Source organism: Thermobia domestica, chromosome 6, assembly GCF_964235325.1.
Source record: "Thermobia domestica chromosome 6, izTheDome1.hap1.1, whole genome shotgun sequence".
NCBI lineage: Eukaryota > Metazoa > Arthropoda > Insecta > Zygentoma > Lepismatidae > Thermobia > Thermobia domestica.
In genome coordinates, this window is record NC_137459.1 from 312,225,666 (window position 1) to 312,240,967 (window position 15,302).

A 15,302-nucleotide genomic window follows, 5' to 3' on the forward strand; every position below is an offset into this window, starting at 1 on the left:
GATCCTTCGGGCTCAACAGGGATTGTTGGAGAAAGTCTCTAGCCTGGGCCGGCGCAAGGCTGGCTGGCGAACAAGGTAATTGGGCCTCTGAGTCTTTATTCCCAGTTTCCTTAGTTCCCGGGTTAGGTTCACCTGTTAAATCGGAGGAGTCCGATTTATGTGTAAAGATAATGCCAGAGTGAAGGGAGCCAGATTTCACTTGAAGGAGCAAGAGCCAGTGTGGTTAAGAAGTGAGCCGTTTTGTACTCTTAAGGAGGGATGCCGATTGACTTTGAACGGGCTGTCCTCGCTTTAGAGTTTGGGCCAGTTGACGGGAGCTTACTTGTCCTTCTTGAGAATGAGGCCAGATAGCATGTTCTTTCTAGCTTACAAAGGCTTATGCGGAGCATTGTTTTTTGTAAGTGACTTTTTATTCTCCATGTGGCATTTAAGTACCGATTTTCCTTAAGTTAAGGACGGTATAGACTCATCGCCAGTTTGAGCGTGTATCACTTGTCGAACGGAAGCCACTGTCATCCAAGGACACTAGTAGACTTATATTTCACTGGAGCAGGAGTCTAAATGTGCTTTTGTGGGTACCCTTACGGCCAGTTCTAACGGGAGCCAGGCCCCACAAAAGTAGGCTTATTCCGGTGGAAAAAGGAGTCTTTAAAATTTGCTGTGTCGGGTGAACGGCTATATGTAAACGGAAGCCACAGTCATCCGTAGGACATGAGTAGACTTATTTCGCTGGAGGAGGAGTCTAAATGTGCTTTTGTGGGTACCCTTACGGCCAGTTCTAACGGGAGCCAGGCCCCACAAAGGTAGGCTTATTCTGGCGGAAGAGGAGTCTTTAAAATTGCTCTGTCGGATGTACCGGCAACGTGTGGAAGGAAGCTGTTGTAACCCAAGGATACAAGTAGGCTTGTTCCATTGGATTGGGAGTCTAATATGCTCTTGGCGGCTGTCACACGGCCAGTATTAACGGGAGCTAGTCACCGCAAGAGTAGGCTTATTCCAGCGGAACAGAAGTCTAAAATGCTTGGTCGGGTGTAGCTTTCCTATCCTTTGTTAGAACGCTGTGTTGGTTGTGTCCAACACTTTCCGGCTTTTTAGTCGGTCAATTCCCTGGTTGATCCTGCCAGTAGTCATATGCTTGTCTCAAAGATTAAGCCATGCATGTCTCAGTGCAAGCCAAAACAAGGTGAAACCGCGAATGGCTCATTAAATCAGTTATGGTTCCTTAGATCGTACCTATCCTACTTGGATAACTGTGGTAATTCTAGAGCTAATACATGCAACTAGAATCCCGCCCAGCAATGGAAGGGATGCTTTTATTAGATTAAAACCAATCGGTCGGTTCGTCCGTCCGAAACCTTGGTGACTCTGAATAACTTTGGGCTGATCGCACGGTCTCTGTACCGGCGACGCATCTTTCAAATGTCTGCCTTATCAACTGTCGATGGTAGGTTCTGCGCCTACCATGGTTGTTACGGGTAACGGGGAATCAGGGTTCGATTCCGGAGAGGGAGCCTGAGAAACGGCTACCACATCCAAGGAAGGCAGCAGGCGCGCAAATTACCCACTCCCGGCACGGGGAGGTAGTGACGAAAAATAACGATACGGGACTCATCCGAGGCCCCGTAATCGGAATGAATACACTTTAAATCCTTTAATGAGAATCTATCGGAGGGCAAGTCTGGTGCCAGCCGCCGCGGTAATTCCAGCTCCGATAGCGTATATTAAAGTTGTTGCTGTTAAAAAGCTCGTAGTTGGATCTGGGTCTCGGACGATCGGTTCGCCGCCCGGCGTTTAACTGATCGTTCCGGACGTCCTGCCGGTTTTTCCTTTCTCGGTGCTCTTCATTGAGTGTCTTGATTGGCCGGCACGTTTACTTTGAACAAATTAGAGTGCTCAAAGCAGGCCGTGTCGCCTGAATGTTCGGTGCATGGAATAATGGAATAGGACCTCGGTTCTATTTTGTTGGTTTTCGGAAATCGAGGTAATGATTAATAGGGACAGACGGGGGCATTAGTATTGCGACGTTAGAGGTGAAATTCTTGGATCGTCGCAAGACTAACCGATGCGAAAGCATTTGCCAAGAATGTTTTCATTAATCAAGAACGAAAGTTAGAGGTTCGAAGGCGATCAGATACCGCCCTAGTTCTAACCATAAACGATGCCAGCCAGCAATCCGCCGAAGTTCCTCCAATGACTCGGCGGGCGGCTTCCGGGAAACCAAAGCTTTTGGGTTCCGGGGGAAGTATGGTTGCAAAGCTGAATATCAAAGCAAAAAGCATTCCCCATATGGGTAATGATTCATAGTTCTATCTTCGAACCTCTAACCCCGTTTTTATCTTTATTAAACAAATTTTAAATAATACATACATATTGACGAAATTTACAAGCATTCTAGAAATGTCACAAGTGGCTCCGGTGCTACCCTACGTCCTCGTCGTCGGAGCTGGGACTCACCTCAAGGGGTGCTATAGGCAAAGTCCGAGTGCTCCCCTTGAGGTGAGATTAACAAAATGGGTAGCAACCCCCGATGGTAGCGTGCCTAACGTGCTCACTACCAACGGGGGCCTTTTATATCTATAGCTAGGTGCACAATTTTATTTATTTCATTGTGTTATGGCCTATCCTTGGTTATAGCGCACAGCACCTTAGTACTAACATTATTATTCACTAGCACCATTATATTAATTTCTTTAATTTTTAGGCCACCTTTTAGTTCCTTTTAATTAACCCTTTCCTTACTCATCACACCTGCACCTCAGATAGGTTGTTTCTCTTTTCAGGTCCCAGCCCCATTCCGGGGAGATGTCCAGGGAAGGTTTGTCATACAGGGGACAAACTAGGCCGAAATGGCGAAGAAGAAATTGACGGAATTGACGGAAGGGCACCACCAGGAGTGGGGCCTGCGGCTTAATTTGACTCAACACGGGAAACCTCACCAGGCCCGGACACTGGAAGGATTGACAGATTGAGAGCTCTTTCTTGATTCAGTGGGTGGTGGTGCATGGCCGTTCTTAGTTGGTGGAGCGATTTGTCTGGTTAATTCCGATAACGAACGAGACTCTAGCCTGCTAACTAGGCGTTGGAATCTTTCCTTCCAACGTTCATGTCTTCTTAGAGGGACAGGCTGCCTCTAGCAGCACGAGATTGAGCAATAACAGGTCTGTGATGCCCTTAGATGTTCTGGGCCGCACGCGCGCCACACTGAAGGAATCAACGTGTCTTCCCTGACCGAAAGGTCCGGGTAACCCGCTGAACCTCCTTCGTGCTAGGGATTGGGGCTTGCAATTATGTCCCATAAACGAGGAATTCCCAGTAAGCGCAAGTCATAAGCTTGCGTTGATTACGTCCCTGCCCTTTGTACACACCGCCCGTCGCTACTACCGATTGAATGATTTAGTGAGGCCTTCGGACTGATACCCGGCACCTCCGTCTTGCGGTGGTACCGACGTGTCGGAAAGATGGCCAAACTTGATCATTTAGAGGAAGTAAAAGTCGTAACAAGGTTTCCGTATGTGAACCTGCGGAAGGATCATTATCAATTCATCACCACTGCGGTGGTTGATGTCAAAAGTTTCTTATTAGTGTGTCGTATCAGTTAGATTGACACCGTTGAACGGGAGCCACTGATCTTGACAGGCGAAGGAGAGAAAGGTGAGCCGTGTCTTCCCTTTAGTTGGGAAGCGAGCAGCAAGAACGGGAGCCACTGTCATCGGCGAGGGTAGCGTAGGCTACCTGTTGACACAGGCCGTGTGTCATCAAAGGATTGGAGTAGACTTATTTCGGTGGAAAAGAAGTCTTGAAAAGACTCCAAGAGAGTAAGACTTATTCCATCGGAGCAGGAGTCTTAAATGCTCAGTCAGATGACATGATAAACCAGTTCCGACGTCCAAGGGCTCAAGTAAGCTTATTCCGTTTGAAAAGAAGTCTTGAAAAGACTCCAAGAGAGTAAGACTTATTCCATCGGAGCAGGAGCGTTTAAAATGCTTGTGTCGGATGTCGAGTGCTGGGGTAGAACGGAAGCTTGTCCTCCAAGGACTCGAGTAGGCTGTGACTGCTTTGTGGGAGAAGTCTTGAAAAGGCTCCGAGGAGCAAGGCTTACACGTTAGTAGCACAAGAAGCCTTTAATACGCTCGGGTCGGGCGACTAGAGCTAGAATTCGCTGCTTTGTAGGCCAGTATCCTTTTCTGTTCAAGATGGCCTTCAATGAAAAACTGGTAGACATGATTTTTGGCTACAAACTCATGGGCAGCCTAAGATTATTCCTTGTGATGCAGGGAAAGGCTTTCGAATGAACACGCCCAGCTTTGTGGTGAGTGACCGCAGCTGACGGGGCCAAACAGGAGGCAGGGCGGCCCCCGATGCGGTTTGTTTACCGAACTTTAATTTCTTGCACGGCATACGTGAAATGCTGTTGTAGAATTTTTACAACCCTGAACGGTGGATCACTTGGCTCGTGGGTCGATGAAGAACGCAGCTAGCTGCGCGAAAGAGTGTGAACTGCAGGACACACGAACATCGACGTTTCGAACGCACATTGCGACCCAGGATCTCTTCTGGGTCACACCTGTCTGAGGGTCGGTAACTTTATCCTGGCGGTGGAAGTTTTTCGGATGACCCCACGGCCTCTCGCTACTTCGGTAGTGATGCTGTGGCCATGTGCAAGGGGCCTGGCAAGGGGTCTCGCGCAAGGCTTGACTTTCTTGTTGGTAACCTCTTGTGACCATGGGTCCGGGGAATGGAAACTGTGTGTTCTTGGGCTTCCGCGACAGCGGTCGTCTTAAATGAGCAGCAAAGGCTGGTGGTTTACATCCGCCTGTTGAGGCAGTTTTTGTCTCGACAAAAGTTCCTAAGTGAATTGGGGAACTTGGTCCTTGGATTTCATCCTTGCCAAACCCCTTTCGATGGGAACGAGACTGTCTTCTGTCCATGCAATTCTCTAGCCTGGGCCGGCGCAAGGCTGGCTGGCGAACAAGGTAATTGGGCCTCTGAGTTTTGTACACATGAGATTAGTCTCTCTCGAAGCATTCAGGGCGAACGAGGGTTTTTGGAGTTCAATTCTCTAGCCTGGGCCGGCGCAAGGCTGGCTGGCGAACAAGGTAATTGGGCCTCTGAGTCTTGGTATTCCAATTTTCCTCTATTCCTGGATAAGCTTCAGTACGAGGTGCCCGGCAAGGGGTCAGGGGGTGACCCCTGACTAACCTTGGCGGTCTACATCTTGTAAATTGAAAAGTCCTGTTGTGCGCGAGCCTTCAGGCGCGCTGTGTTTTTGGCGCTCGACCTCAGATTAGGTGAGATTACCCGCTTAATTTAAGCATATTAATAAGCGGAGGAAAAGAAACTAACAAGGATTCCCTTAGTAACGGCGAGCGAACAGGGAAGAGCCCAGCACCGAATCTCGCAGTCGTTGGCTGTTGAGAAATGTGGTGTTAGGGAGGGTCGATTCTCCCGAGTTCTTGAGGCGTGTCTAAGTCTCTCTTGAATGGAGCCACTGCCCATAGAGGGGGCTTAGTCCCAGACTTTAGTAGTCCGATGCTGTTGGTGCAGACTCTATGAACCGGGCGTATCTCCTGTTTGTGGCGTGTACTGTTTAATGGACCATCCGACCCGTCTTGAAACACGGACCAAGGAGTCTAACATGTGCGCGAGTCATTGGGAATTACTAAACCCAAAGGCGTAATGAAAGTAAAGGTCTCTGTATAGAGACTGAGGGAAGATGGAGACCTTTCCTTTGGAAGGGTTGAAACGGCCTCTCTGTTGCCTAACACGGGCCCTCCCGCATTCCCGGGGCGTCTCGTTCTCATTGCGAGATGAGGCGCACCTAGAGCGTACATGTTGGGACCCGAAAGATGGTGAACTATGCCCGGCCAGGACGAAGTCAGGGGAAACCCTGGTGGAGGTCCGTAGCGATTCTGACGTGCAAATCGATCGTCGGAGCTAGGTATAGGGGCGAAAGACTAATCGAACCATCTAGTAGCTGGTTCCCTCCGAAGTTTCCCTCAGGATAGCTGGTGCTCATTTGAACGAATGTCGAACGAGTCTCATCCGGTAAAGCGAATGATTAGAGGCCTTGGGGCCGAAACGACCTCAACCTATTCTCAAACTTTAAATGGGTGAGACACTCTGCTTGCTTGAGAGTGAAGCAGAGGTTCAGGATCGGAGTACCTAGTGGGCCACTTTTGGTAAGCAGAACTGGCGCTGTGGGATGAACCAAACGCTGAGTTAAGGCGCCTAAATCGGAGCTTATTTTGAAACCATGAAAGGTGTTGGTTGCTTAAGACAGCAGGACGGTGGCCATGGAAGTCGGAATCCGCTAAGGAGTGTGTAACAACTCACCTGCCGAAGCAACTAGCCCTGAAAATGGATGGCGCTCAAGCTTCGTGCCTATACTCGGCCGTTACTGCAGTGGAGGCTGCATATCGCACCGAATGAAGCAGTAACGAGTAGGAGGGTCGCGGCGGTGTGCGCAGAAGGGTCTGGGCGTGAGCCTGCCTGGAGCCGCCGTCGGTGTAGATCTTGGTGGTAGTAGCAAATACTCCAGCGAGGCCCTGGAGGACTGATGTGGAGAAGGGTTTCGTGTGAACAGCCGTTGCACAAGAGTCAGTCGATCCTAAGCCCTAGGATAACTCCAAAGGGATTGCGGGCATGAACTGTTGTGTGAAGGGGTTAATTGGGACCCTCGTCCAGAAATACGGCACTAGTACGGCTCAAGTGCTATCTGGCTTAGCCTTCACGGATTTCCCAATGCAATACCCATCCTTTGGGCGAAAGGGAATCTGGTTCCTATTCCAGAACCGGGCAGCGGAACCGTATTCTACGGACCCTCACAGGTTCGTCAGGGTAACCTAACAGGACTCGGAGACGCCGTCGGGAGCTCTGGGAAGAGTTTTCTTTTCTGTTTCAGCGTTCACGTTCCCTGGAAGCATTTCGCATGGAGATAGGGAATAGAACGCGAAGAGCACCGCAGTTGCAGCGGTGTCCAGAGAGTCCCGATGGACCTTGAAAATCCGAGAGAGGGACACGTGGAGGTGTCGCGCCCGATCGTACCCATATCCGCAGCAAGTCTCCAAGGTGAAGAGCCTCTAGTCGATAGATTAATGTAGGTAAGGGAAGTCGGCAAATCCGATCCGTAACTTCGGGATAAGGATTGGCTCTGAGGATCGGGGCTAGTCGGGCTTGGTCGGGAAGTGGGTTGTTCGCTGACGTGCCGGGCCTGGGCGAGGTGACGGTCAAGGGTTACACCTTGTTCCTTAACCGAGTTCGGTCCCGTGCCTTGGCCTCCCACGGATCTTCCTTGCTGGGAGCGCCGGGCTACGGCTCGGTGTCTTGTCGGCTGCCATTCAACGATCAACTCAGAACTGGCACGGACCGGGGGAATCCGACTGTCTAATTAAAACAAAGCATTGCGATGGCCCTAACGGGTGTTGACGCAATGTGATTTCTGCCCAGTGCTCTGAATGTCAACGTGAAGAAATTCAAGCAAGCGCGGGTAAACGGCGGGAGTAACTATGCCTGTCTAAGCTGCGCTCTTGTACTATTTGCCCCGCTGGCGTCCCTCTCCCTGTTCGGGGGAGAGGGGGGTCAGCTGGGTGGGTAGGACAAGACGCGGCAAATGCCCTATGTACACCTCCACGTGGTGACAGGCGGGGTACCCCGATCACATCGGTGGATCTCCGTCCGTCTCCGCGGGGGCTGGTGCAGAGCAGAACCATGGGCTTAACATCTAACCCTTTGAGCGTGCGTGCGGGGTCTTTACCTCGATCTTTGTTGGTGCCTCCAACTAGGGGAGGAGTGGGGCCTTAAAGCGAGGCTATAATAGATCCAGCAGGCCTGGCGACCTGTAGATGGTGGTCTCCTTATCAGGGCCTCGGGTAGTGGCCGTGCGATAGCAGCCCTCCGCTGAGTCTTCCTCATGAGGGTCTGTTGAACGCAAAGGAGTAGTGGTGGCTGGGTGCCTCGCTGCGTCCCAGACCAATCTCCCAGGAGCTGCTGTCCTCCGGCTAGTCCATGTAGGGGGAAGTTGAGGCCATAATGTCGCTAGTAGGGGGCTGAGGCGTGCTCGGCGCTAGGACCGCTCCTGGCTTGGTGGGGTAATCCAGGTGTGGTTCTGGCGACGAGCGCCCCTCTGCTCTCCTGCTAATATTGCTAACATCTGTCGCCCCAGCACCAAGCTGGTGCGAAATAAGTTGGTGCCTCTTCTTCTTCTGGGACAACTTGGCTGGTGGGTGGTGGCATATTCCTGGTTGAGATCCCACTGCTCTGGAGCCATCTGGCTGCTCCCTTGGCAGATGGGGGACCTGCCGGCCTTGCTGGTTGCCTCTTTCAGCGTCTACCTGCTGACCCCAATACCCTCCCCGTTCACCAACCCGCATGCACGCTCAACGGGTTTACAATACGCAGCTTGCTGCAACTTTTTCCCATGGTGCTCTCGCTAGCCTCCCGCGGTGGCGGGCGGTGTCCACCGCTGCGTTCGGGGGAGCTAACGTACTAGGGATCCGGGGGCAGGGGCTAGCACCCCTTGTCTCCGTACGTCGGCCGCTCTTACGAACAAAGGAGAAAAGCCATCCACTCGTCGACCGCAGTCGACGAGGGCCGGCAGTAATACAGGGACCCCCCCTGCTTCGGCACCGCATGAAGCCTCTGAATATCCATGTACCGTACCGGGTTGTACGAGAACCTTCACCACGAAAACTGGCCTGGGTGTGCACGTTAAACGTGCACATCCAGAAGAGGCTAATAGGCGGGTTGACACCGAGCGTGTCAAAGCTAGATGGACACCTGAGGAGGAACGGCTGATGGCACGGGAGGAGGTTCGCCTCATCCGGGCCGGATGCCGGTTCCTTAATCAGGGCTTGGCTGAAGTCATCTCCGGGAGGTCGTTCGATTCCATCAAGAGCCATCGTAAGTCGCAAGCCTACCAGAGGCTTGTGCGCGAGATGCTCTCAACGACCCCCGCAGCTGCCCGTCCTCAGGTGAGCGAGGAACCCCCCCTCCAGATAGAGGTGCCTGATTTCACAGGTCTTCCCGCTGTCTTGGAGGAACCTTCTGAGGGTTCCCAGCTGGGCTCTGATACCGCACCTAGGCCATCTCCAGTCCCTTCGGGGGCTGAAGTTATCTCTGGCGATGATGGTGCCTACATCCGGTTCTCCTTTCCCTCCCCTTCTTCTCCGGCACCTCCACCCCGTTCGGTGGGGGAACCTCTTGGCTGGAGAGAAGCGGTTAAGGGGAAGTTGAGAGGGCTGCTTGGGCAGTACACCCAGGCGCAGCAGCCCGATGTAGAGAAGTATCAGGAGCGTCGACTTGATGCCATCATAGAGTCGGCCCTGGGCGATGAGGAAGTTTTGCCTAGACTTTCCTCATATCTTAAAGCCATATTTTGGTCGCCCAGGCCTCTGTCGAACTTTGGCTGCGGTGACAACCCCCCCGACCAAGTCCTATCCAAGAGGAGGCAACGCAGGCAAGAGTACGCCCGGGTCCAGAAGCTCTTTCGAGAGCGTAGACACCTGGCCGCTAAGGAGGTGTTAGACGGCCCCGAAGACCTCTCAAGGCGTCCATTACCGGAAGCCATGAGGGGTTTTTGGCGCGGCCTATTTCGGAAGGAATCGGTTCCTTATCCTGAGGAGCCGGTTCCTCCCGAAAGCCCCCTTCTGAGCCACTTGTGGGCTCCCGTAACTGACGAGGAGGTTACTGGAGCTCGGCTTAGTCGTGGCACTGGCCCTGGACCTGACGGTTTGACCGTGAATGAGCTTCTAGAAATTCCGGTCCGACTCCGCCTGAAGTTGTTCAATCTATTCCTCTTGGTTGGTACCTTGCCTGATCACCTTCGATTATCACGGACGGTCTTCATTCCGAAGACAGAGCGACCTTTGGCGCCGTCCGATTACAGACCAATTTCCATCGGGTCTGTCATCACTAGACAGTTTCATAAGATACTAGCTGCCCGGCTAGTCAAGGCCCCGGTATTCGATAGCCGGCAACGGGCATTCTTGCCTGTGGATGGCATCCTGGAGAACGTCTCAGTCCTGGACGCAGTGATTTCTACTGCGAACCAGCGTCTACGGCAATGTCATCTTGCCACACTGGACGTCTCCAAGGCCTTTGACTCTGTGTCGAAGCATGCTATCCTAGCCGCTATCGAACGCATTGGCGCTCCGCTTCCTTTTGTGGACTACGTCGATGCGTTATACACCAACTCTGAGACCATCTTGGAGCTTGGGGAGGCCACTGAAACTGTACTGGTAAATCGAGGTGTCCGGCAGGGTGATCCCCTCTCTCCACTGCTGTTCAATCTGGTGATCGACAGTGTGCTGCGTGCTTTGCCTTCCGAGGTTGGCTTCGATCTCGAGGCATCCGCAAGGGTGAATTCCCTAGCCTTTGCGGATGATCTGGTGCTCTTATCATCTACTGCACCGGGCATGCAGCTGCTGCTTGACACCGCAGTGGAGGTGCTACGGAAGAACGGCCTTGAGCTCAATCTTAAGAAGAGCTCCGTACTCTCAATGGTGCCAGACGGTAAGGGGAAGAAGATGAAGATCAAGACGGAGCCACAGTTTCATGTGGGATCCGACCCTCTTCCCCAAACCGGAGTTATCTCCCACTGGCGCTATTTGGGAGTGCAATTTACATCTAGGGGACGCCAGACGACCAAGGCTTCTTTGGCGCTTCATCTTGGACGCCTTCGGAAAGCGCCACTGAAACCGCAGCAGCGGATCCTGTTGTTGGTCCAATTCCTACTGCCTCGGGTCTACCAGGCACTGGTGTTGGGCCGTACAACAACGGGCCGCCTAGAAGCACTTGATCGTCAAGTGCGTGCTGCGGTGCGCCAATGGCTTCGTCTGCCTCACGATGTCTCCAAGGCCTTTTTCCATGCACCAACAAGAGAGGGTGGACTTGGTATCCCCTCTTTGAGGTATACCATTCCTGTGCTGAAACTAAGGCGATTCAGCAAGCTCCAGAACTCACCGCTCGAAATATTCCGTGCTGCCTTCCTCTCTCCGTCCATCCAGAGGGAGGTCGAGTGGGCACGTGGCCGAGTTGAGGCTATCGGCCAGGGCGTGAGGGATACTCGTGCAGTTCGGAAACAGATGGCCCTTAAGCTGCATGGCTCTACCGACGGTTATGAACTTCGGGAGTGTTCTCGAAGTTTTGCGTCATCTGCTCCTCTCACTTTGAGCGGAGCATTAAGCCTTACCGGTAGAGACTATGTGGACTTTCTTCATACGAGGGTCAACTGTTTACCGAGTAGAATTCGGACTTCGCGTGGGTCCAGGAGATATGGGATGTCTACTGACTGCCGGGCCGACTGTGGAGTCAGTGAGACAGCAGCCCATATCATCCAAAATTGTGGACGGACTCACGGAATTCGAATTAAGCGCCACGACGTCATCTGTGGTGTATTGTGCGAGGATCTTAAGGAGCAGGGATGGACGGTGGTTAGGGAGCCCCGTATTCAGACCTCAGAGGGTTTAAGAAAGCCTGACATTGTCGCTTACACTCCGTCACAAGCGACACTTATCGATGTGCAGGTTGTTTCCGGAGCCACTGGCCTGGATGCCGCTCACCATCTGAAGCGTCTCAAATACTCCCGTAACCCTCAGGTTCGGGAGTACGTAAGAGACCTTTCAGGCCACTGGCCCCGGGTAACAACTTGCACTCTCTCGTGGAGGGGTATATGGTCGGCTCGCGCCTCAAGCGAGCTGGCCGTTCTCGTGCGACCCGAAACTCTTAAGCGTATCACCATCGCGGCGCTAACCGGCTCAGTAAAGATATTCAGATGCTTCATGACCATGACGCTACCCGCAAGGTGGCCGATTCAACGTGTCGGAGTGGGATAAGGGGGCCCTCACTTCGTCTACCGCCCCATCCCGGTTCCACCTATGGATGGTAACCATAGATCCATGGGATGTCTTCTCTACATCCCATGTCGGTATAGGCGGGTATAAAAAAAAGGTAGCCAAATGCCTCGTCATCTAATTAGTGACGCGCATGAATGGATTAACGAGATTCCCACTGTCCCTATCTACTGGGGCTGGTCCCGTATGGTTGTGTGCAGTGTGTACGCCACAACCATAGCGAATTCCTGCTTGGGCCCCAGGGTGTACTAATAGAAGAGAATTAGTGCGCAAAACGGAAGGAGAAAACGAGTACTTGGCACCCTGAAGACTGACCCGCCTCCACGTGGCAAGCCCCGGGCAACGTTAAGTTTGGTCCTACCAACTTGGCGGCTAAGAGGTCAGTATAATTCGCTATACGGTGGAAAGTAGATAGACAGGACAGCAACAACAGAGACAAATCAAAAGAGGCAGAGGGGCAACCCTCTTGCCTAGCAATGTCGGTTAAACGATCACCCCCTCCACAGAGGAGGGTGATAACACACGAAAGGTACATGGAGAGAGAGACTAGAGAACCAGTTGTAAGACTGGAACAAATGGCTCCAACGGGAACATCTAACAGAAGAGACACAGAAGAGGAAGAAAATGACTTAAAATTCGTTGATGAAATACTAGAGGTAGGCCTCAAAATAACCGAGGCAAAGATAGCCAAGCTGAAGGAGAGAATAAACCAATGGCTAGTAATCGAGCAGGCTAAACTGAAAGGACAAGTAGAACTCCTACAAAAGGAAAACAAGGAATTGCGAAAATCAGCAAACGAGAAGAGTACACCAACTTTCGCAGATGTGCTCAAAACAACAACAGATGAAAGGCAAAGGCAGATCGAACTAAACAAAGATAAACAAAGACATACAATCTTCATAAAAGGGAAACAAAATGAAAGCATCAAAGAAGTCGAGAGACAATTCACAAGGAACGTAAACCCGACAAAAGATAAGATCAAAATAAGATCCATGAGATCAACAAATAATACACTAATTGTCGAGACAGAAAGTGAAGAGGACATCGCTAAAATAACGACTAATGACAACGTTCGCAAAACTCTAGTATGCGAAAGACAAAAGAAAAAGAGGCCATTAGTAATACTATACAACGTTCCATCGGAAATTAAAGAAGAAGAACTTGTGGAAATCATATATCAGCAAAACTATGAGGATGATATGGACTTTGCAGATTTCAAGGATGCCTTCAAACCGAGATTTAGAACAGGACCGAGGAACAAAGTTGTGTGTCATCAAGTGATAGAGGTATCACCAGACATGAGAAAAAAGCTTCTACGCGATCAGAGGATATACCTAGAATTTGAAGCTATAGCCGTAAAAGATTATCTGTCGGTGCCACTTTGCATGAAGTGCAGGGACTACGGGCACATTGCAAAATACTGCAAAAATGAAGCAGTGTGTTCCCACTGCGGAAACAAATCACACGAAAAGAAGGACTGCAGTAAAAAAGAACAAAAGGCAACGTGCATACCGTGTGCACTGCGAAAGAAAACATGCAAGGCAGATAAAATGAAAGACTGCCTCACATATAAACTTGTCCTCCAACGAACAATCGCGAAAATAGACTATGGAGACTAGTAATATAAAAGCGAGTGTAGAGGAGCAAGAAGAAAATAAAAATAGAAACAAAAGAAGCCTTGGCAAAGAACTTAGAGACCTACAACGACTAATAGCATACAAATCCAGTATGCGAAACAGAACAAACACAGGAACCCAAACAGAACCGGACAATAATCATATGGACGCAACCATGCAGGAGAGAAACCTAAATGACACTCATACAGGTGGAAAAACCATAGAAACCACACAGGTGAAAAACCACAGTGACAGTGAACATGCCGAGCAAGAAGTGACATCTCATACAGGTGAAACCACGTATGGACATATCAACCCGGACAAAATTCATAAACAACTAGAAGACGCCTTGAGACTGTCTAGATTAGAAGATCAAAAGACACTTACGATGGCCCTGAGACTACTTGTAAGAAGCCTCCATGAAAAAGGGAAAACTATCAACTTCCAGCAGATTGAAGCAATCGACAGGATCTCCTTAAAAGCCGAAAACATCCCCACGGATCCACTAAAGTTAATGTCTTACGTTGTAAAAATCTTTGACAGAAGAAATGAAATATTCGACCTGAATGAGATATATGGACAGTTCGTAAGAACGCATGGAAGGACTGTTTATGACCCAACACAAAAGTGGCCTGCATGCTATGCAACAACTAAACAACCGTAGCATCGGCATTAGAGTCGCACAGATAAACGCAAGCAGATCAAAAACAGTCCTCCATGAAATAAGAAAATTAGTGGAAGAACAAGAACTAGACATAGTATGTCTACAAGAACCTTACACTTTTGGAGGAAAGGTACCTTATATGCCCATCAATACACAGACAATATGCGATGGAGATCTACCCATGGCTGCAATTATGAACTTCAATAACAAGGTAAAAATTGTAAAAATACAGCAATTCTGTGATGAGTGGACAAACTGTATTGAGGTCAAAACTGACATAGGTGATTTCGTATTAGTTAACTCATACTTCCAGTTTAGTTATAACATTGAGCCATACCTTAGCAAGCTACGAGAAATAACTTACACCTTCCCAAACACGAAAATAGTCTACATGTTAGATGCAAATGCCAAATCAGTACAATGGCATCATATAGAAACAGACGAGAGAGGAGAACAGCTTGAGGATCTAATAGCGGAACTAAACCTGATAATTGTCAACAAACCAGGGAACCCACCTACATTCCACAACAGGGCTGGAGCTTCTGGAAATATAGACGTCACACTGGCAACAAGAACCGCGATAGGTCAAATAAAAGAGTGGAAAATACTAGACAACGCCACCGCAAGCGACCACAATTTAATAGTCATGAACATCGATAAGAACGGAAATCCAGAAGAGGAAGACGATGAGGAAGGGGAAGAAAAGAAACTGGTATACAATGTCAACAATATAAACTGGAAGAAAGTAAAAGAACAATATCTGCGCGTAAGAGAACAAACGTGGAAAGGAATAGATGAAGGAGCGGAACACCTAACCAGAAACCTACAGGAAGCAATCAGGTCAGCAACATCACAGAGAACAAGAAAAAGAAGAAACATAAGGACACCTTATTGGAGTCAAGAAGTTGAAGAACTTAAACAAAGATACAAAAAACTAAGAAAGGCATACCAAGGTACCATTCCAGATAATCTGAGGCAAGTAAGGCTTGAAAATTACAGGAATGCAAAAAGGGAATTTGAAATTAAGCTTCAGGAAGCCAAAACCAAAAGTTGGGAGAAATTCGTCAAAGAACTTGAACTGGATCCATGGGGAATGCCCTATAAAATAATATCAAATAAGATCAAGATACCCGCAGTCCTAACAACATTGGAGAAAAGCGACGGCACAAAAAC

At 50.0% G+C, this 15,302-nt stretch overlaps 1 non-coding gene and 2 pseudogenes across 1 annotated transcript; all 3 read left to right on the forward strand.

Moving 5' to 3' along the window:
• Nucleotides 1–1,104: 1,104 nt before the first annotated feature.
• Nucleotides 1,105–3,535, forward strand: LOC145688571 (small subunit ribosomal RNA; annotated as a pseudogene).
• Nucleotides 3,536–4,426: 891 nt separating this feature from the next.
• Nucleotides 4,427–4,578, forward strand: LOC145688591 (5.8S ribosomal RNA). Its single transcript, XR_014131945.1, has one exon. It is a non-coding gene; the product is annotated as a 5.8S ribosomal RNA (ribosomal RNA).
• Nucleotides 4,579–5,297: 719 nt separating this feature from the next.
• LOC145688683 (large subunit ribosomal RNA) lies at nt 5,298–7,085 on the forward strand (annotated as a pseudogene).
• Nucleotides 7,086–15,302: the final 8,217 nt, after the last annotated feature.